The sequence below is a fragment of the Suricata suricatta genome, chromosome 14 (genome assembly GCF_006229205.1).
Source record: "Suricata suricatta isolate VVHF042 chromosome 14, meerkat_22Aug2017_6uvM2_HiC, whole genome shotgun sequence".
Classification (NCBI taxonomy): domain Eukaryota; kingdom Metazoa; phylum Chordata; class Mammalia; order Carnivora; family Herpestidae; genus Suricata; species Suricata suricatta.
In genome coordinates, this window is record NC_043713.1 from 45,564,644 (window position 1) to 45,587,801 (window position 23,158).

The 23,158-nt window shown below is 40.3% G+C and overlaps 1 pseudogene; it reads right to left on the minus strand.

Annotated features, from left to right (window-relative positions):
- The window catches only part of LOC115277421, a 25,028-nt pseudogene extending 2,906 nt beyond the window's left edge, over nt 1-22,122 (minus strand).
- Nucleotides 22,123-23,158: the final 1,036 nt, after the last annotated feature.

Sequence of the window (23,158 nt, forward strand, 5' to 3'; positions counted from 1 at the left end):
GACATATCCTGAAGCCTTTGTTTGGAATTAAGAAATATAATTGCAGGAATTGGTGTATCATAGGTTAACCAGCTTTCCTGGGCTATTGAAGAAGGATTTGATTGTCTGCGTGCAGTTCTACAAATATAAAGATTTACTATGCACGTGATAAATGTTATTAAGAGTGCCTCGAGCCAAAAAGAAAGTGGACTTTACCGTATGTGGGGAATGTTGAAATGTGCTATTCTGCATTCCTGTACCACTGTTAGGTTTCAGTTGTAACCTTGCATCTGTGACTGACCTTTCTCATCCGTCGACTGCTTTGTTATTCTTAAAATAGTAAGATTCTAGATCCATGTTTTTTTTTTAATTCTATAAACCATAAATGAAAATAATGTTTTCACAATACCAGAGGCAGTCATTGGCTTTATCATTTACCTCTGAGGATCTTCCCACGCCTGGTAGTAGAGTGTAGTCCAGTTTCTTCCAACTAGCACAACCATTATTTGTAAACTTACACCCTTTATTGGAAATTGTTCCAACACTCAGAAGTCAGGTCATCTGATTTATAAAGGATTCTAAACATAAGAGTTTTTGAAAAGGCTTATTTTATACACATAGACTATATGGAGAAACAAATGTTTTTATTAAATGTTTCACTGACCAAAATAATTTTAAAGAAATTAATATTACTTATATCTTTCAGGAAAAATAATTGTAGCAGCTGATCTGTAAATGACTTTAGAAGCTATTTTAGTAATTTAAATAAATTTACTTTCTTGGTTTGTAAAAAAAAAAAAAAAGCAGGGTGAGTACAGAACAATAAGACATTTTGAGAGAGAGAGAGAGACCAAATTCACATAACTTTTATTACAGCATATTGTTATAATTGTTCTATGTATTATTAGTTGTTAATCTCTTATGTGCCTAATTTATAAATTAAACTTTATTATAGATTTGTATGTATGGAGGGGAAAGCACTGTATATAGATTTTGGTACTACTGTCAGCATCCACTGGGAGTCTTCTCTGGGTCTCCCCAGATAAGGGGAGACTACTGTTATCTATCAAAATGTTAGCTGTTGTAACTTCCGAGTAACCAACTCCTAGTATCTTATATGGTAAAGAAGGTCTACACAGTGATAGTCAATATAGTTTTGTATATTGTAGAAAAAGATTAGGATTCATGTAAATGTCTATCAACAGGAGACATACACTCAAATATCACACAGCTAATAAAAAGAAAAATGCATCTCTGTATATATGACACAAAACGTTCCCCAAAATATATGTGTCCATTATATAAAGGACTATCTGAAAAGAAAAGCAAGAAAATGAGACTGGATTCTTGGTGGCTGGGAGACAGAGTGGAAAGGATGCTTGATTTCACTACATAACCTTTTGTGTCTTTTGAATTTCATATTTACTTATGAAAAATAATTTAAATAATTTTAAAATTATTAAACTATTTTTAAATAACATATCCATACTGTAATAAAGTTCCTTTCTTAGACTTATTTTTAATAAGGTTGATCATTTAGCATTTCTAAGGCTCTATTTTAAGAAAATAATCTGAAACAGACCAAAGCACATGTACAAAAAGATCTGTCACAAGGGTTTGTTTGTTGTGTTGTTTTGTTTTCATAATTAGGAATTAGTAACAACCTAAATAGATAATGTTAAGGAAACTTTTAAGAAAATATTACATTCACAAAAGGAAATATTATGCAGCCATTAAAAATGATGTTTATGAAGAGTTTTTAACAACATGGGAATGTGCTAATAGGATTTAGTAAGAAAAGCAAGCCAGAGACGTTTTATACACCAGGATCTCAACTAAGTGAAAACACAGAGAAAAAAATGTTAAAATATTAATGATGATTATCTCTGAGAAATGGGATTATAGTACATATTTTTTCTTTTTATTATTCATAGTATTCAATTTTTCCAAAATGGGAATGTATTTTTACTATAGCAATAAGAAAAAAATGTTGAGTAAAAATTAAAATCTGCGTGCCCTTATTCACAATCACTGGCCTCCCTACTTACTAAGGACTGGTTCAGAAAACCCAGCCCTCTGGGACTTTATTTTAAATGCACATGACATTGTTTTCTCTTTCCAATAGGTTCCTACCAGAGGTGGTGATTTGATTTTACATCTGCACTTGGTGCTGAAGAGATCAGTGCCCACCTTTTCATCATCACACCCTCTGCATGAGACAGGGCATTCAGCAAGATGACAGTTTCTGAAGTCAGTCTGCTTGGACATACATTCCAATTCCAGCATTTTCTACTTAATGTCGCTCTACTTCCACGGGGATACAAGCGATCCACCACGTAATGTCGCCATGGAGATTAAATGAGATAGTTCACGTAGGGTGCAGAGCCTAGAAGTACCTGGAACACAGCCAATCCTTAATAAATATTAAATGCTTTTCAAAAGAGAAATATACTTTTTGGTGCAAGACTATGACTTCAAAACATGACGATAAACTCTTTTAATAACACCCAATTCTTTATCAGCTCATCTGCTTTTGTTCTTCAATAGTTTGAGATTCTGTCACATGGATTGAGATTTTCTTTCTCACACTCTCTGCATTTATTCCACATTGACTCTGCTGCCTTTGAAACTCACACCAGCAGGAAGCTTCAGGGACTTTTATAAAGATTTTAGTGCTGATGCCCTAGGGGGTGCTGGCTGGCCCAGGAAACAGGGAATGAGTTGGGGAAGTGGAAGGTTAGAGGAAGCCTTCAGAGGATTTGCATTTACTCCTGAAAGGCTGGAGTGGTGGTCAGAGTTCTTTATGAAGAACAAGAATTCATAATTACTCATAGACCATAGATTAATTTCATACCTAAACTCAAAAAAAGAAGTTTGGAGCTAATATCTTGATTTCTGAACACTGTTCTCCACTAAAAGAAGCCAAAGGCTAGTTGAAAGAAATTCTGTTTCCAGGACTGAGGCAGGGAAAGGGAAAGATGCTCCTGGAATATTATTTTGTGTCTGAAACTAAAGAAGTATTCAAAAAATGATAAGGACCTGTCAGAGGAGCACAGAAGTCAGCTTGAAGGTGCCCCCACTGAGCATCAAAATAAATAATGGTAGTAATGGATGATGTCCTTAAAATAAAATAAAATTCCAAAAGTACATACTAATAGAAGGAAGGGAGGAAGGAAGGAAGGAAAGGAGGGAGGAAGGGAGAGAGGGAGGAAGAAAGGGCCACCAGCAGTGTACAAATTTTCTGTTTTCTCCACATCCTCATCAACACTGTTTATTCTCTCTCTCTCTCTCTCTCTCTCTCTCTCTCTCTCTCTCTCTCTCTCTCCCCCTCTCCCTCTCTCTCTCTTTGTGTGTGTGTGTGTGTGTGTGTGTGTGTGTGTGTGTGTGCGTGTTTATAATAGCCATCCCTCTGATGAGTATGAGGTGATGTCTCATTGTGGATTTGATTTGCCTTTCCCTAGTGATGAGTGATGTCAAGTTTCTTTTTATGTGCTTTTATCGTATTTCCTTTGGAAACTATTCAAGCCCTTTGCCCATTTTTGAATTAGATTATTTTCTTGTTATTGAGTCATAGGTGTTCTCTACATATTCAGGATATTAATCCCTTATCAGCTCTATGATTTGCAAATATTTTCTGCAAGATGCCTTTTCACTCTGTTGATAGTACCTTTTGATGCACAAAAGTTTTTCGTTTTGATGTAGTTTCTCTCTTTATTCTTTGTTGCCAATAATTTGTGTGTCATACTCATTCCATAGACTCTTGTGCCACATTCAAAGATTAGTTCAGGGGTAATTAATTGACTCAGTTATTGACATCCATGCCCTGTCACTTATTCAATGACAGCCAGCGGTGTAGAGCTCTTCAGCACTCACTGCAGTGATAGGCTTTCCATTTCAGAGTGGTAGGAGTTGAGGGTTGAGAACTGACCCCACAGATGATCAGTTTTTAAAAATAAAATCATCCAGGTTCCTGGGAGGCTCAGTCAGTTAAGCAACAACCAACTTTTGATTTTGGCTCAGTTCGTGAGTTCTAGCCCCCTGTTGGGCTTTGCACTAACAGAGCAGAGCCTGCTTGAGATTCTCTCTCTTCTCTCTCTCTCTCTCTCTCTCTCTCTCTCTCTCTCTCTCTCTGTGTGTGTGTGTGTGTGTGTGTGTGTGTGTCCCTTCCCCACATACACACTCTCTCTCTCAAAATAAATAAATAAACTTAATAATAATAATAAATACAAACTCATCTAAGAGAAGCAGAACTAAAAAACTTTTTATCAATGATTCACATCCTCTTGCAGTACTGTCATCAACAACCAGCAGATTAGCTCCGAGGAGATCAAGACTGCACCAGGAGCATCCAGCCTTATCCTACTTTGGTCTTTGCAAGGGAAAGGGAATGTTAAATGCAGCCTGAAAGCCTGGTGTCATCGAAGAGAAAAATATTTTGGACTCTGTTTCTTAGGCAGCATAAAAATTTGTGATATGTTGATCAAAGATAAAAAGCAGCAATACAGAGTGATGAGTTTGTCCTGAGGGGCCGGCAGATACCTTTAGGCCCCAGAAATTACTTGAGCTTCAGATGAACTAAAGGTGTATCTAACAACAGTTCCCACATATAAAATGGAAATGATGACCTCTCAACTTTTATCCCTAACATGCATTTTCTAGAACCTTCTCCCTGGGTTCATATGTTACTTATCTCATCTATAACACATATATAGTAATAAAAGCAAGAGCTTAGAGACACTATATGCTAGACACTTTTAAAGCATATATTAGCATATTTAATCCCCCAACAACTCTATGGGATAGTTAATGTTATTATCATCCCCATGTCATAGATGAGGAAATTAAGGCACAGAGAAGTTTTAATAATTTGTTCAGGTCACAAGGCTTAGAGGCCAAAGCTAGAATTTGAACATAGGCCATCCAGTTCTAGAACTGTGATCTTAATCATAACAATCTATTGACAATCTATTGTCTCTGGACGGAGGATGTACACACACACACACACACACACACACACACACACCTGTAATCATCCAAAAGATCCCTCTTTCAATGTAATTTCAGCAGAAGGGAAGAGGAAATATATTGACAGGTCATCTTTCATCCTCTATGGTCTAAGTAATACAGCCAAGCCTTTGAGATTCCTGAATACAAACTCAAATAGTTTATGACAAAATATCCAACATACCTTCAAAACTGACTGGGATCTAAGCCTCTGATTCAATGAATAAATTTTCTACTGTGGAATGTCAGGCAGCTTCAAGTACATAGGAAAGTCTAAAGTGTGGAGTTGCTCCTGTAAAGAAAACTTGTTAGTGCCCTAAATTGCTCTGGAGGGCAGCTATCCTTACTCTTGTTGCATTTCTCAGGCCCCACCTGAGATCTGTCACCTAAAATTCTCTTTTCGCATTAGATTAGTTGGATTTTTTCCCCTCAATATCACATTTGCATCTTTATGCTTCAATTTCCTTATCTGTAAAATGGACTGATTAAAGCACCTACATCATAGGATCATTGGGAGAATTAAATAAGACATATAAAGTTCTTGGAATGGCTGGTGTAGAATGCTAGAAGTGTCCATTGCTTTGCCATTATCATGAACTGAAAATCCATTTTCCCTCATTTTGCATTTTGTGTGATGGTTCCAAATGACTGTTCCTGTTGGACTGTGTACTGTTCCATCCATCTCATGACACGATCATAGATAACTTCAGTTCCTGGCTGTGAATTAAATTATGTCCTCCCCAAAATATGTTGAAATCCTTGGCCCCAGAAACTGTGAATATGGCCTTATTTTGAAATGAGGTCTTTGCAGATATAATCAAGTTAAGACAAAGCCACACTGAATTAGGGTAGACTCTAATCCAACACAACCACCGTCCTTATAAGAAGAGAAGACATGTGTGCATGTGTGTGCATGCACATACACACATACACACACAGGAAAATGACATGTGACAATGGAAACAGAAATTAGAGTTACACATCCACAATTCAAAGAGACCCAAGGATTTCCAGCAACCACCAGAAGCTAGAAAGAAGCAAGGAAAGATTCCTCCCCTAGAGCTTTCAGAGGGAACAGGGCCACATACACACCTTGATTTCAGATTTCTAGCCTCCAGAACTGTAAAAGAATAAATTTCTGTTGTTTTAAGCCACTCATTTTGTGGTAATTTGTTATATCAGCCCCAGGAAACTGATACACTGACTTTTGCTTTTCACTTTATGGGTTTTCCTTCTCTAACTTCCCTCCCCAATGTGTCTCATTCAAGTTCTGGTGGATGAATTCTCCCTTATCTTATAAAATACCTGATGAAATATTTAGTCACAGTGCCCTCTGTCAGAAACTGCCCTGTTCTCTTGAGTTGTTGTTTTTTTTTAATTTGTTATACATTAATTCTTTCTCTACTGCAAAATACACCAGTGCAACAAAGGGCTATGACACAGAACCCTGAATTTCTTCTATTTAACTCTGTCAGCATTAGGGAACAATGTGTTATCATTGGAATTAGAAGCCAATCTTGTCATGCTGGGTTATCATGAATCCTCATTTGGCTCTGGCCATTCATAATCTTGATGTCCTAATATTCTTTCAACTGGGAGACTGACAGAGAAACCACTGTCATTTCACCAAGTGATTATTCAATTCCATATTCCTAAATCTCATTTTTTCCAGCTTCTCTGAGTTAAACATTACATTTTATTTCAGCTAAATCACCCCTGTAATAGGCTGAATCTTATTCTGTTAGAGATTTTGATGACTTCTCCATTGATGGAACATAAAACAGTGTCTAGCATATATACATTTTTACAGTTTAATTCTGGGCTCCCAAAAGATAAATTGTGAACCAAATGGGGAAAGAGACATGAATAAATAATGCCAGCTGAACAGACTAAAATATGTAGGGAAAGTTAAGCCCCTCTCAGTAAATGTCAAGTATGAAATTGTTTTATATAATTTTATTCATTGGACCTAACCTACTCCCGCAAGATTTCATTTGATTTTCAGAGATTGATACCATTATGTTCTGCATTTCAAGTATGAGATCAAAACATTTCCAGCACCAGACTTCAGTTTCTTGCATGGTGATGCAGAACTTGCTCTAACAATGGTGCATTCCACAGAACAGAGTAAAGTCTATGGTTTATCAAGACCTTACCCAACACTGCTCACTATGAACTGGCATGTGTGGGTAATAACTGAGTGAAGGCAGGGCTGAAGAGTGAATCTCCACTACTGTATCAGATCAGAGCAAGGAAGCTCAGTTTAAGAGCAGAGGAATCACTCCTGATTTTCAAAAACTATTGCCCCAATGGGGGTTGATTTGAGACAGCACAGCAGCCTAGCTGACCACACAGGTAGGCATATGTGGCAGAGATTATCCACCAAATTATTTGACTTATCCTTCTAGACACACAGCTAGACTACATATCCCAGTCTCCCTTGTGATGAGATGTGGCCTGGTGGTTGAGTTTTGGACATTGGAACATGGATCATAGTGGTATACTCCACCTTCAAGCATGGTTTTCATACAATCCTTTCTATTATCTCTCTTCCTTCATCTGTTAGCCAGACTTTAAGAATTCAGGGGGAAAATTCAAAGCCTTAGAGTAGAAACCAGCAAGATGTTTCCTATGAAGGACCAGAGGCTAAATATTTTAGCCTTTAGAGGCTATACAGTCTCTGTTGTGACTACTCAACTCTGTTGTTGTATTAGGAAAGCACCCATCAACAATATGTAAATGAATAAATGTGTCTGTGCTCCAATAAAACTTCATTTACAAAAACACATTGGATTTGGCCAATAAACCATAGTTTTCCAAACCCTGCTCCAGGGGGACCATTCAATGCAAGGATCTTTAGGTCCTGAATAACCATGTGGATTAGACCATCCCTTCCTCTGTATTGGCCTTATTGGCTGGGACATGAGTGACAGGTTAGCATGGGGTTCTGCTCCTGGCAGCCACTCAGCAATCCAGACCAACAGAGGCATTATCTTAGCACACATTTTTGCAATCACTCCCAGTTTTGAAAGGATGTATTTCAAATAATACCCTTCTTAAAGCTTCTTTCTAGAAGTGATGTGTCCTTTCCACTCCCATTTTATTGGCTAAATCAAGGCATATGCCTACATATAAAATGGAAAAATTGGAGGGTGATCCAACCACATGCCCAAAAGAAGAAGAGAATTTGATTATTTGTGAATGCACTAATGATACTAGAGAATGTTAAATAAAGCTATCAGTCATTCAATCGTAAGTGCAAGAAAAGTTTAGTCAGACTGCTATCCTGCTAAGGATGAAGACTGGTCTATGGGGGCACCTAAGTGGCTTAGTTCATTGGGTGCTTTCAAATCAGGTCATGATCTCAGAGTTTATTCAAGCCCCACATCGGGCTCAGTGCAGACAGCTCAGACCCTGGAGCCTGTGTCTCCCTCTCACTTTGCCCCTGCTCATGCTCTGTCTCTCTCTCAAAAATAAATAACATTTTTAAAAAATTTTATGAAAATAGGAGAGTATAAAACTGTTATATTAAGTTCAGAGATTTACAGAGTTTTATCCAAAAATATGCTCATAAAATAAAATATTCCACAGACTGTATAACCAGATCTAGTCCCTACACATACTCATAAAAGGAGAAAGACTGACTATATTCTTGTCTTGACACTGGCTCTTCTAAAATTGCAATCAGTCCACCCCTAAATACAGGAAAGAGAAGATTAATACATGTTGAGCTCCAACATGAGCTCCCTCTGTGTGAGAGACTCACAGTCAAGGTCACAGTTGAACTGAAATGAGGAATAAGTGTCTGGCTGATGCCCAAGCAGCCCCAAGGATCTTTTTGTCCAATGGAATGGAGACTGTAGCCAAGCAGAAGTGAGGAGAAGCTGATATGAATGGATATAAGGTTGGCTGGGAACACAACCTTCAGGACTAGGTCTGAGCCTAAGAGGCTAGAGGCAGAGGCTAGTTAGGACTATTTTCTTGAGAGACTTTGTGATGTAAAGACTTAACTGATGAGTCTTTGGAGTCATTGGGATTTTGTACCTTTTGTGTAGCAGGAACAGAGCAAGAGTGCCTACAGTGGGGTCCTGGTTTTCCAGACAGCAGTCAGCCACAAGAAGAGGTCTGTGAGAAGATTTTTCATAAGCCCAGGTGATATAATCCCCTCAGGATCTCAAAAATAATGGAGGAAGATTAAGGAAAGATAGGAAGGGATGGTGTTCTGAAGCAATGGGAGCCATTGACCTTAGAAATGTGGGCATTTTTTACAATGTGAATTAGTCAGGGATCTTCAGAGAAACAGAACCAGTAAGTGGTGCGTGCGTGTGTGTGTGTGTGTGTGTGTGTGTGTGTGTGTGTGTGTTTAAAGAGATATAAGAAATTAACTCATAAAATTATAGAGGCTAGCAAGGTCCAAGATCTACAGGATGAGTCGCCAATCTCAAGACACAAGGTCAATGATGTCGTTCCAATCCAAAGACTGGCAATCTCAAGACCCAGGAGAAGCCAGTGTTTCAGTGTGAGTCCAAAGGCATCAAAAGAAAAAAACAATATCTCAGTTTGAAACCCCTGAGGCAGAAAGAATTATCTCTTACTGGAGGAAAGGTCAGTCTTTTTGTTCTATTCAGGTGTTCAATTGACTGGACAATGCCCACCCACATTAAGGTGTATTTAGTCTACTGATTTAAATGGTAATCTCATCCAGAAATACCCTCTCAGAAACACCCTGAATGTGTTTGACCAAATATCTGGGTACTCTGTGGCTCAGGCAAATTGACACATAAATAACCATCACACAAAGTAACCTCTTTTATTCACACAGACTGATAATTTTCTATTTCAAAGAATCTTCCCAACAACTTCGGAATTAGGTATTACCGAGGTAAGTGAAGAGTTTCGTGGACTCTCTGAGGGCATAGCTAATGGAGGAGTCAGTATTTGAACCCATGACCCCATACATTGGTTGTTTCTAACAGTTTCCAGCATAAAGAATCCTTTTTATATATTCTAACCTTGTTTATTTCTTGATTTAAGAAAACTAGCTATTAAGAAAAAAATTTAGGGGCACCTGACAAGCATCTGACTTCAGCTCAGGTCATGATCTCCCAATTCATGAATCCAAGCCCAGTGTCAAGCTCTGTACTGACAGCCTGAAGCCTGCTTCAGATTCTGTGTCTCCCTCTCTCTGCCCATCCCCTACTCACACTGGGTCTCTCTCTTTCTCTCTCAAAAATAAATAAAACATAAAAACATTTTTAATAAAGAAAAAATATTAAACAACTGGGGAAAACAATATAATCTGGTTTTTAGATGAGGGTATTATAAATATTTTTAGGACTAATAAGATAAAGTTATATATAAAAATAAAAATTATACATAGACAACTTTTGTTTGAGATAATACATCATAAATTAAGCTTTCTTAAAACAAAATTATGCATTCCTCCAGGCAGAGCCCCAGTACAGCATACCAACTGGTGTCCATTCTGATTGATTGGTGCCCGTGGTCTTTCTCTATCAAATTTTGAACATTGATCCTGTGTCAATGTGTTGACTTCATTCTGAGCCAGGTTCTCCCCAAGTGATGACAAGATGGCTGCAGAAGCCCCAACACTCATATTCTCTCACCTTTATGATCAGCAGAAAGGAAAATGTTCAACTTCCTAGACAGTGTCCCCAAAGCTCTGGACCTTATTCTCATTGGGCCTAACTAGGTCACTTGCCTTTATCTGAACAAAACAACTAAGCTAGGAGGTTTAACCCTGGAGCTAAAAAAAAAAAAAATTGTCAATCTCATTCCATATTACATAGGCTAATATTGAGGAAGAAGTTTTTGACCAAATAAATGTGGGATGCTGTTAGAAAGGCAGAATAGATAATTATATGAATGCCCAAACCAACAACTTTCCCTCCTATGTTCTCCTAAGTAGGATTGACTTTGGGTGTGTTAGTCTTCAGGTGACAAGAAAAGTTAGCCCTTCAAGGATGGAATGTTTTCTAAGGACTAAGGGTTTTATAAGAAATTAAATCAGGACAGTTATCTGATCTTATATTCCACTCTTCTTTTATTCTAGGCAAATTAATTTATTATCTTTTATAGGTCTGTGACTTTCTTATCTCTGCTTGTGTTAAGTCCCTCCACCTAAATTGTCCTCCCTCCCACCCTCTTATGTCTTGTAAAACCCCTGCCTACCATTGATGTTCAGCTCAGATGCCACTTTCTTCACGAAGGTTTCCCTGAGCTCCTGCCTCACAGCCCTCCCCATCTTACCCAGTCCAACTTCTTCTGAGACTCTCTAGTGCTGCGTGCCTCTCCTACGACACTTCTACTTTTCCTGTGGATTCATGAGGTATGAGGCTAATTGTACTGTCATCTTCATCTTTCTGCCAGGCTGCAAACCCTCTGAAGCAAGCCTGCTGTATTCATCTTGCTGTGCTTCAACACCAACTCATTGTTGGCACTCGACATGTATTAAATCTCATTCAACTTAGCACCGAGAGATTTGTCAATTGTCATGATGATTTTGACCACCGTTGAAATAAATCAAGATGTTCTAGTTCCTAATCTGGGTAGTGGGATCAAGAACATCATTTTATAACATAAATATTATTTTTTTAATGTTTTTTAATTTATTTTTGACAGAGAGAGCGCGAGCAGGGGAAGGTCAGAGAGGGAGATACAGAATCTGAAGCAGACTCCAGGCTCTGAGCTAGCCCTCAGCACAGAGCCTGACATGGGACTCAAACCCACGAACCGTGAAGTGGGATGCTTAACCGACTGAGCCACGCAGGCGCCCCCATAAATATTATTATTACCAATTCTTTAATATGTGTGATACACAGTTCTTTAGGAAAACAGGAAAATTAAAGTTCTCATGGATTCCCCATCATCTACACATCAGGTTTACACACAACAAGTAGCTTAAACTGTAGGTAGACCATGCTCTGGCTTTAATTCCACCCTGGATCCCTCATATATTTCTTAGAGCTCAGTCACTGCTACCTTAAGAAAGCACTGGTTGAAACTTGATGCCTATAAGTCTTAATTACAATTGCATTGCTGGCTTTATGTGCATCTCTGCTCATTTAAACTTAATGCTGACTGACAAATTGTGCTCGTCTGCCTATCCGACAGTAATTTAGTCAGGCAACCTGCAGCTTGCACCAGATTGATGAGCAGCTGTTTGATCTGTTTGGGGATGTATTGTTTTCTTGGTGTAGCCTGCTTTGTGCTACTGCTGAATGGATGATGGTTTTGTCTCCTCCAGTGACTTTGTGGACACTCTGGATGGCCTCTCCTGTAACTCCAGAGGCACATTTTAAAAACATCGATCACTCTCCATTGCAGACATAGCATCACAGAAAAGAGCGGGATGAAATGGTTCATCAGATTCAACTCAAACTCCTATCACTGTTTTTCAAGCCAGTGAGAGTTCAGGTTGATACTCAAAAGGTGGCTATCCAACTGCAAACCAGAATCTATGCATTTGTTACACACGGTGATTTCTCTCTGAAGAGCTTTAGGCCAGTAAAAGTTGCCTTTCGGTAGAATAACCCTATGCACCATGACACAAAATACAATGCAATGCAACATTGGATTCTGAACCACTTCCTCTTTCCCTGTCATAACCCATGGACTTCAGTCTCACAAGCTAGCCAAGTGACTGAGTTAATTATCTGAGTCTCTTTAGGCTGTCAAGAGATCTCTCTCCCCCATGACTCGCACTATATTATTTCTCCAGTTCAGGTTTTTCATGGTCCCTGTGGCCTGAATGCAGAGTGAAGGAAAAAGTGAGTATCCCTAAGGTATAAGCAATAGCTTCTTTCAGATGTAATTCACATACCATGCAATTCACCCATTTTTAAGTGTAGAATTAAATAGGCTTTGGTATATTACAGTATTAATTCTTTTAAGTCATGGTAAAACACACATCATGCAAAATTTGTCATTTTAACCATTTTAAGTATACAGTTCAGTGGTATTAATTACATTTATAGTGTTACACAGCCTTCACCACTACTTCCAAGCCGTTTTTATCACTCCGACAGAAACTCTGTAACCATTAAGCAATAACACCCATTCTCCGCCCTCTGGTCCCTAGTAACCTCTATTCCACTTTTTTTATTAAAGCTTTTTATTTATTTTTGAGAGACAGAGAGAGACAGTGCGAGCAGGGGAGGGTCAGAGAGAGAGGGAGATACAGAATCTGAATCAGGCTCCAGGCTCTGAGCTAGCAGTCAGCACAGAGCCCGACGCGGGGCTTGAACCCACGAACTATGAGATCATGACCTGAGCCGAAGTCGGAAGCTTTTAACCAGCTGAGCCACGCAGCGCCCCATCTATTCCACTTTCTATCTCTATGAATTTGACTTTTTTAATACCTCATATAAGTGAAATCATACAATATTTGCCTTTATGTGACTGTCTTATTTTACTTAGCATAATGTGTTCAAGATTTATCCATGTTGTAGCATGTATTACTATTTCCTTCCTTTCTATGGCTGAGTAATATTCATGATACCACACTCTGTGTACATATCACATTTTATTTATCCATTCACCTGTTAGTGGACATTTGAATTGCTTTCACCTTTTGGCTGTTGTAAATAATGCTGCAATGAACATAGATGTAAAGTATCTGTTCAAGTTCTTGCTTTCTATTCCTTTGAGTAAATACATAAGAGTGGAGTTTCTGGTAATTCTGTGCATATGGTAATTCTATATTTAGCTTTTCAAGGAACCATCAAACTGTTTTCCATAATGGCTACATCATTTTACATTCCCACCAGCAAGGCACTAGGTCCTATTTTCACCACATCCTTGCCAACACTGATTATTTCCCATTTTTGTTTTTACAGCCATTCCATTGGTGTGTCTAACACCTTTTTAATCCTTATAGTCTGGGGTAGCAATTTTCACAAGGAAAAGGAAGTAGGAGACTGCCTACGTGGGGTTTGAAAATATACCTCCACCTCCACACTATAAAGATCTTAATCTAGGTCAGTTTTAATTCCATATGTTTTCTGGTGGCCTCATCTTATGTCCTGTGACCTTGATGATGGGCAGGGGGGACCCTAAGGTCACACAGAGCCTCCTACTTGCAAACATGCTAATGGGTTCTTATTAAGGGACAATATCAAGTGAATTGATAAGTCACCCATAGATGACAATAAAGCATAGACATAGTATATATAACAGTAGTATATTTTATATGCCATGTGTAATGAAGTCTCTAAAAGTCAAAGACAAATATCAAGGCAGAGGATAGGAAATCAGCTTCTGAAACTGAAGCCAGTAAAAGTCAAACATGCACACTGTCTTCAGACTTTCAACCTACGTACAAACCCAATATCATAATAAATACGGCCAATTCCCTCTTCACTAAGAAAATAAAGCAACCAACATGGGGTTTTTCAGTCAGATTCAGGCTCTAGAGGACATCTCCCCAGCCCTCCAGCCACACCAGGCTAGATCTGACCTGAGACCACACTGTACTCACTCTTTCCCATTCCTTCCTGGTATCCCTCCTTCCTTTTGGTTTTTCTAAAATGCACGCCCTCAGTAAATCACATGCATCCGATGCCCTGGCTCCTAATTTGGTCTTGCACGAATATATGTTGTCTCAGGGACCTATTCTCCTCATCTCTGAAATGGGAATGATGTTACCTCCCAAGGTCATGAAGGAAGACCTGTGGCAGCATTTAGCCAGCTTTCTGGGAACTAATAGGCACCCACTGAACACTGGAATCTGAACCTTAACTCCTTCCTCCTCACACCTTCCCCCCCACCCCTGGGATAGACAGTAAAACATTACTGCAGGGAATGTTCTGGCAGAGGTGAGGTGGAGGTGATGTTCCTGGAAGGGCAGGGACAGCTTCACAGTGAGTGCGGCTCAATCTCGGACGCCACTGGTCCACCCTACCTGACGTTAGCAACTCTACTCGTTATTCTACCCATGTTGTTGCCCATGAACACAGCTCTCTTGACTCACTCATAAAGTATTTCTAGTTATTCCTCTGTGACCCCCCGAAAACCAGGACTGTTAGGCACTCTGTGGTTGGTCGGTAAGCACTGAATCAGTTACCACCAACATCATCTGGTGAGAGAAACTCCAGCCTAGTTTTAAGAGCCCAGTTCATACCAAAGGATGATAGTGTACAGTCTGATAAAGCGGGTACAATGTGGAGGGGATGGGGTGTTATTTTGGGCATTTAGATCCCAAAAGGAGAGAGTCAGGGGATGGCTCACATAAGGCTACAGAATACATTTTCCCATTTGTCTCGAGATATGCTAACTCTTCTCCAGCCCCAAATGTGCGGCTGTGACTTCCGGGTCCACCCCATCTTTGTCTACCTTATATTTTGGTCCGCAAGCCCTGAGGATTCTGCTTGCTTAGAATTAAGTCCTGCCCAGAACATTTTAATTTGCAAATAGATAAACAATACTTCTCACAGATCAGAGTATTTATTTCAAGAGTATTTCATCCTTCTTTCGTATGACTTCCACCCCAAAGTATACAGAACGATTCAGGAAACAGACATAATAGTTGTGAAGTCAAACATAACCAGATGGTTTTCCAGTCCTGGTTATCTAAATACCATGTCATCTGTGTTGCATAATTCTTACAGAAAGCATGCCACTTTAATTGTACAGCACAGATCATGACAGATTGCTGAGTTTTTTGACATCATTTTCTTTGGTGTTTGCTCTGCTCTGAGCACAGGGAAACTAATCATGTCCAGGTGGGGTCCAGGTGCAAATATGTGTGCTAACTCCGGAGGGCCTGCTTATATGTAAAATGGTTTCATTGGAGTGTTGTTCTAGCTTTGAAAACTTGCTCTCTTGGCCCTTTTTAATAAGTGCTCATTTCTCTCTAAATATTCCCCCATCTCCATGCTTACTAATGACTAATTGAAGTTCTACAGGAATGGAATGGGCTCTGGGAAGGAAGAGAGGCTCCATTGCAGACTGTGGGCTGCCATTCTTTATGGTGTCTCTGGAAACCTATCTGTCTTTATGGCACATGGGCTCATTCCTGAAGTTAGCATCATTATATACAGTGCTAAGATGACTTCACTTCATGTTTAGAATAGGAAAATATACTTGTTAGGAAGATATATTTCCAGGGACGCCTGGGTGGCTCAGTCAGTTGGGTGGCCGACTTCAGCTCTGGTCATGATCTCATGCTTCATGGGTTCAAGTCCCATGTCAGACTCTATGCTGACAACTCAGAGCCTGGAGCCTGCTTTGAATTCTGTGTCTCCCTCTCTATCTCCACCCACCCCCACTTGCTCACTGTTTCTCTGTCTCTGTCTCTCTCTCTCTCTCTCAGAAAGAAACATTAAAAATATTTTTCTATTTTTTTCAATGTTTTTATTTTTGAGAGACAGAGAGAGACAGCATGAGCAGGGGAGAGACAACATGAGCAGGATACAGAATCTGAAACAGGCTCCAGGCTCTGGGCTAGCTGTCAGCACAGAGCCTGTCGTGGGGCTCGAACCCATGAACCGTGAAATCATGACTTGAGCCGAAGCCGGACACTTAACCGACTGAGCCACCAGGCGCCCCTAAAAATATTTTAAAAAGAAGATATATTTCCTGTTATCAAAGCAAATGGAGTTTTTGAAGAAGGATGCAAGGTAGTGTTGGCCACCTAACAATGTGAATGAGCTGTACACTTGAAGATTGTTCAAATGGCAAAATTTTTATGGAATGTATATCCTATCACATAAAAATAAGTAACTGGCACTCTAACTTCAGGAGATGGGATCAATAGGAAATAGAGCAATATGCCAACTTCAGATGGCTAATAATTACAGAATCCTTCCATTCTACGGGTTACTTGAGAGACTGTTACCTTATATTGGCATAGAATTGCTTTCTGGTTTGCAAAGTGCTCTCATAAACTTTATCCTATTGGACCTTCCTTGTGGCTACAAGACAAGTGGGTTTATTGCCATATTGCAAATGAAGATTGTCGCCATTATCCTTGCTAAATAACAAACTAGTGGCTTAAGAAGCACACTCATTTACATTACTCACCAATCTGTAATTATGGGCAGCACTCGGTCGGGTTGGCTGTCTCTGCTCCATGCACCATCACTGTGAGTTGCTCACTGAGAACTAGAGGATCCACCTCGAGGAATAGTTCTCTCACATGGCTGGCAGGTGCCAGCTGGCAGCCGGCTGCTGGGTTGGACATGTCAGCTAAGGGTTATTCTCCACATGGGCTTCTTCATAAGGCTGCTTGGACTTCCTAGAAACAGGAAATGGCTGCTCTCAGTCTCTCCAGGCTTGGATTCCAAACCTGGCACATCATCACGTAAGCTACATTCTATTGGTCAAAGTGGGCACATTGTTTACCAGTATTCAACGGGAGAAGACATGGACCCAACCTCTTGAAGGAAAGAATAACAAACCGATTTGTGACCTTCTTTCCTCTGCCACCAGGACGTCAAGGCTTAGAGTGAGTGGTTACTCACGTAGTGAGACTTAACCATTGGGATCTCTCAAGCTGACTGTTGCACCCAAATCCATCTAAGTCACCTGAAATTATTTCTTTCCATGAAGCCAGTGAATAATCATGCTTGAACCAGTTTTCCTTCTTCAAGTGAGAGTACTGAAGTAAAATCTTAGAAGTTGCTTTTTAGGGTGCCTGGGTGGCTCAGTTGGTTAAGCATCAACTTTGGCTCAAGTCATGATCTCACAGTCTGTGAGTCTGAGCCCTGTGGTGGGCTCTGTGATGACAGCTCAGAGCCTGGAGCCTTTCACCACAGGCTCAGAGTCTGTGTCTCCCTCTCTCTCTCTGCCCCTCCCCTGTGCTCTCTCTTTCTCCCTCAAGAATAAATAAACATTAAAAAAATGTTTCAAGTTACTTTTTGAAATACAAAATGCTTTGAAACACGTCTCTTTCAGGTCTGAGTTCTAGGTATACACACAAAATCCTTAATTTGGTGTCTGTCAATGATACGAACACAACCTCACATAACATTTATCACCAAGCAAATGCATACAAATGCAGTATCATGTGTCCTAACTCTAAGCAATTTTAATATCAAAAATACCACGCTTATCAAATTATCTCAAGTAGCAAGGGAATTTATTTCATGTCATCTACAAACCTACAAATATTAAAACTGTTCTACTCTGGTTAAAATGTCATTTTCACAATATGAAGTTCCCATTTTAGGGTGAAGCTCTGTAGATGAAATAACCATTTTGCTTTGAACAATCTTACTGTGCAGCCAAATTTGCTGGAAATAAACTATTCCCTCAAGTGGGAGATACTGACCTATGAGTGCTTCATGTTGACAAATGAGGTTGTTAAGCCATGGAGACTTGGGAAAAACGTCTTTTACAAAGGAGAGAACTGGCTGCCACCACCTTAACCAAGTGATCCAACTCCACACCCCTATCACTAATAGTGGAAGAATCTGCCATTAAATGCCTCTCAGCATGATGCAGTGGGAAGTACACAGTACCACTTATAAAATAGCCTTGCGGGAAATGTCTTACTTGGCGCTCACCAGCCTCAACACCTGACTTTCAGGACACCTTTCTCAAATGAAGTTCCTCCACTGAACCTTAGATGACAGAAAACGGGTTGAGTAATGATTTATGCAATTTTCCTAAGAACGAAACCTAATGAGTACCATTCTATCTGCGTTGGGATAGAAGTTAATTCATGACATAAAATGAGTGTCGTAAGACATTACAGCTCAATTCTTTCCTGGATCTTCAGTTGCAAAGGATCAAGTTAAACAAGGAAATGATCAGACATATCTGGAATGTGACACATTCTATAAAACAACTTGCCTAGTCTCTTCAAAAAGAAAATGCCATGAAAAAACAGTGGTATTTGTTAATTAAAGGAGACTAATGGCCTCTCACAAGAGATGATTTTTGTGTATTTTTTACCTTTATCTACAAAGACTTATGTGTTATATACTCTCTTTGTGTCAAATTTGTATTCCTGAAGATAATGTCTGAGGCGCCTGGGTGGCTCAGTTGGTTGGGTTTCCAACTCTTGGTTTTGGTTGGGGTCATGACCTCACGATTTGTGAGTTTGAGCGCTGCTTGGGGCCCCACTAAATGTGCAGAACCTGCCTGGAATTCTCTCTCTCCCTCTCATTCTGACCCTCCTCTGCTCTCTCTCGGTCTTGCAAAATAAATAAACAAAAATTAAAAAAAAAAAGATAACATCTGAGATTCACCCAAGCTATTGCATGATTCAGTATTGCTCTCCTTTCTATTGCTGTGTAGTATGTCTTTGCACAAATATACCCCAATTTATCTATCCATTTTATTGTTGGTGGACATCTGGGATATTTCCAGTTTGAAGAAATCATTAATAAAGCTGTTATGAGCATTCTCACAAATGCCTTTTAGTAACACATTCAATCATTTGTCTTGAGTATACACTGAGGGATGCCATTGCTGGGTCACAGAGTCAGTATAAGTTGAAATTTATTAGATTCTGGTGAACAATTGGTTGAACCAATTTACACTTCCAACCACAGATCTGAGAGTTCCAGATCCTCACCCATTCAGGGAAATGGGGAGGAAGAAATATTGACCAGGAAAAGCTATGAGAAAACTTTCCAGGGTGATAAAATTTTCTATTTATCAATCTGGTTAGTTCTTACAAAGGAGTATACTTAATAAAAATATATCAAGGTCTAAAACAGCTCTTAAAACAAAATCAATTGTTAAAAAATTCATCACGCTCCACACTTGAGATTTGTACACTTTGTAGGTGGGTTCTACATCAGTGAGACAAGAGAGGCCAAGAGACTAACAGCCTTAACAAGCAAGCTTATGGCCGAGTCTGGACCGACTCCTGGTTCAAAACAAAAACCAGTTATTAAAGATTATTGGGGGGAGTGTAAACTGGTTTAGCAGCTCTGGAAAACAGTGTGGAGATTCCTCAAAAAACTATCCATAGAACTCCCGTATGACCCAGCAATAGCACTGCTAGGGATTTACCCAAGGGATACAGAAGTGCTGATGCATAGGAGCACATGTACCCCAATGTTCATAGCAGCAATGTCAACAATAGCCAAAACATGGAAAGAGCCTAAATGTCCATCACCTGACGAATGGATCAAGAAGATGTGGTGTGTATATACAATGGAGTACTACATGGCAATGAGAAAGAATGACATATGGCCATTTGTAGGAAAGTGGATGGACCTCGAGGGTATCATGCTAAGCGAAATAAGTCAGGTAGAGAAGGACAGATACCATATGTTTGCACTCATAGGTCTAACAGGAGACCAGGAGAAACCTAATGGAGGACTAGGGGGAGGGGAAGAGGGAAAGAGAGTTGGGGAGAGAGAGGGATGCAAAACTTGAGAGACTATTGAATACTGAAAACAAACCAAGGGTTGAAGGGGAAGGGGGAGCGGGGAAAGAGGTGGTAGTGATGGTGGAGGGCACTTGTGGGGAAGAGCACTGGGTGTTGTATGGAAACCAATTTGACAATAAACTATTTTTAAATAAATAAATAAATAAATAAATAAAGATTATTGGGAGTCCATTGGAGAAGTTTTAATGTGGACCAAATGTTAAATGTTATCAGGGAATTATTTTACATTTTCTTAGGTGTGATCGTCGTATTGCGGTTGTATAGAAGAATATAGGAACATTAGGAAATGTATGCTAGAGTATTTAGGGGTGAAGCGTCATGATGTCGGTAATTTGCTTTCAAATGGTTCAATAAATACGCATGTGTGGGGAGGAGGATAGAACATATTCACACAGGGACAGAGATAAAGATAAAACAAATATGGAAAAAATGTTAACCACTCTCGAATTTAGGTAATAGGTATAAAGGTGTTTGTAACATTATATTTTTCAACTTTTCCAAATATTTTTAAATTTTGATAAAATTTTGATAATAAAAATTGTGTGTGGAGGGGGAGAGGGTATAGAAACCTGAAGTGACCTGCTGAAAATGACAAAGTAAAAGAACAAAACAGAGTAACCCTAGAACAAACTCGACTTCTAATTCTGTCCCCACCAGGCCATTGTTCCTTCCTGGTGTCACAAACCGATTGTTAAATTTAAACATGCTTTTTAAAATCAATTTCCTTCCTCAAAGTACCCCTAATAGTCTAACTAGATGACACAAAGACACCCCAGATTGCTTTTTGAAATAAACTGAACTTGCATTCTGCCCAAAGACTCACACCTCCTTCTACAAATCTCTCCTCCTCCTTCTCCCTCTCTTCTCTCTCTCTATCTGTCTCTATCTGTCTGCCATCCCCTCTAGTCACCTCCCTCAGGTTTACACAACCACTTTCAAAACCTCGCCACAACCACTTTACCCACGTCCAAATTCCCTTCTTCTAATGCAAAAGCTAAATTGAAAGCTGAGTGGCCGCGGCAGCACAAAGTCTCCGGCTCCCCGTCTCCCCCCAGGGCAGGAGGGGACACCAGACAACGCAGCTCTTCTGTTTGAGGTTCACTAGCCCAGCTGCAGCGCTCAGCAGAGCTTCTCAGGTGGCTGGGCCGCTTTGAAGGTTTACTTTCAATTAAAAAAAAAATAATAATAAGAAAGAGCCAAATCAGCAGCTGTCAGGGATGCAGGGAAGATTTATTCAGGGTGGTCAAAGGGGAGCGGCCACCAGTAAAGGCCTGGAGATAGACGGGAAGGAAATTCAAGCTGGAGACAGAAATTCCTCCTGGCAAGGTCAGGCCGGCACTGGGCTGGTCCTTCTGGGTAAGGCGGCACCGAATCCGATGGCAGGGCTCCGTCACAGGGGAAAAGAGGGTCCTGTTTGCAGACACTCCGAGGGTGGGCTTGGGGAGGCGAGCTACCCAGGGGAAGTCAACGGATCGGGCCTTGAACGCACAGCTTATTAATCAGATGAAACCAGGCCTGCGGGATCAAAACCTGACTGATTTTAAAATTGCTTCCTGATTCAAAAGCTAGTGTTGCCCACCTCGAAATGTGATGAGGGGTGAGGAGGCCAGGTCCCCGGGCAGTTCTGCAGGCACAGAGCCTGCATTGAAGTCCGTCTGTGTGGAGCAGCCGCGCAGATGTGCGGAGAAGAGCGGCAGCCGGGGTCTGCGGTTTTTATCACCTTTCATTTCCTGGCTCTGTTCTTCTATGGCTTTAGACGTTTGACGCGCCATTGTGAAAACTAATGTGTGCTTTTCAGATGGAATGAGCCAAGCTCCCAGTTAACTCTGATCAGTGCCTAAGTAACTTCTAGAAGTAAACAGCTAAGCTTACAGGCACAGGTTTGGAAACACTATCTCCTCAGCCCCTCTCCCCATGTTTACCCTCCGTCCCCTTCCCACCCAATCTTGGAGGCAGTGGAAGTATAGAAGCCGGAGTGGGTCCCATGCCCTGCCCCCTTCACCCAGAGGCGGTAAGCGTCCACATTCCATCTGCTCGCATTGCACCATGGGTAACAAAGGTTACTATCGAAGCTGCTGGTCGTGCCAGTGGATGTGGCGCAAATATCCCAGACCTCATTAGCCTATGATTACTTTGAACATACATACATACTATAATTTTATCATAATATATACAGAGAAAAAGAAGCATTTAATTTTCAAAGAAATTATAATAGACTAAGCCCACACTTGTCTGAGTCCCAGATATTGGCCTTGTTTTGCACCAGTCCCGTCGTTTCTGACAGATGCCCTTGCATATGCCCACAAGCCAGGCTGTCAGGTGCAGTCAGCGTGAGGCAACAGCCATTTTTCCATCTCTGGCTCTCTTTTGTCCTTGCCCACCACACGTGAAGCCTCCTGCGTGGGGAAGGCACAGTGCTGCCAGTGCCCTGCAGGAGAATCCAGTGGTCATACTGAAGTCCAAGTGATGCGGAGAGCGGGTTCTCAGAACAGTGCTGAGGTCCTGGTAGCATGGAGGTAAATGCTTCCTTCCTAGCTCTGTGTCACACTTTGACATCTGGTCACCCAGGCAGTTTGGTTATGCCAAGGGAATCCCAAAGTCACTCTGGAGAATTTTTTTTTTTTATCAACTTCTGGATCATCCTTTGCCTGGAAGGGAGTTTTCGAGTAAAATAATTCTAGCAACTTCTGGTCCTCGTTCCTCTCTCCGGAGACGTTCAAATATAAGCCAGGAAGATAAAATTTATCATTCCCAAACTGCAAAACAAAACCTCACAGGATTTTAATAAATGAAATAGATATTGACTGG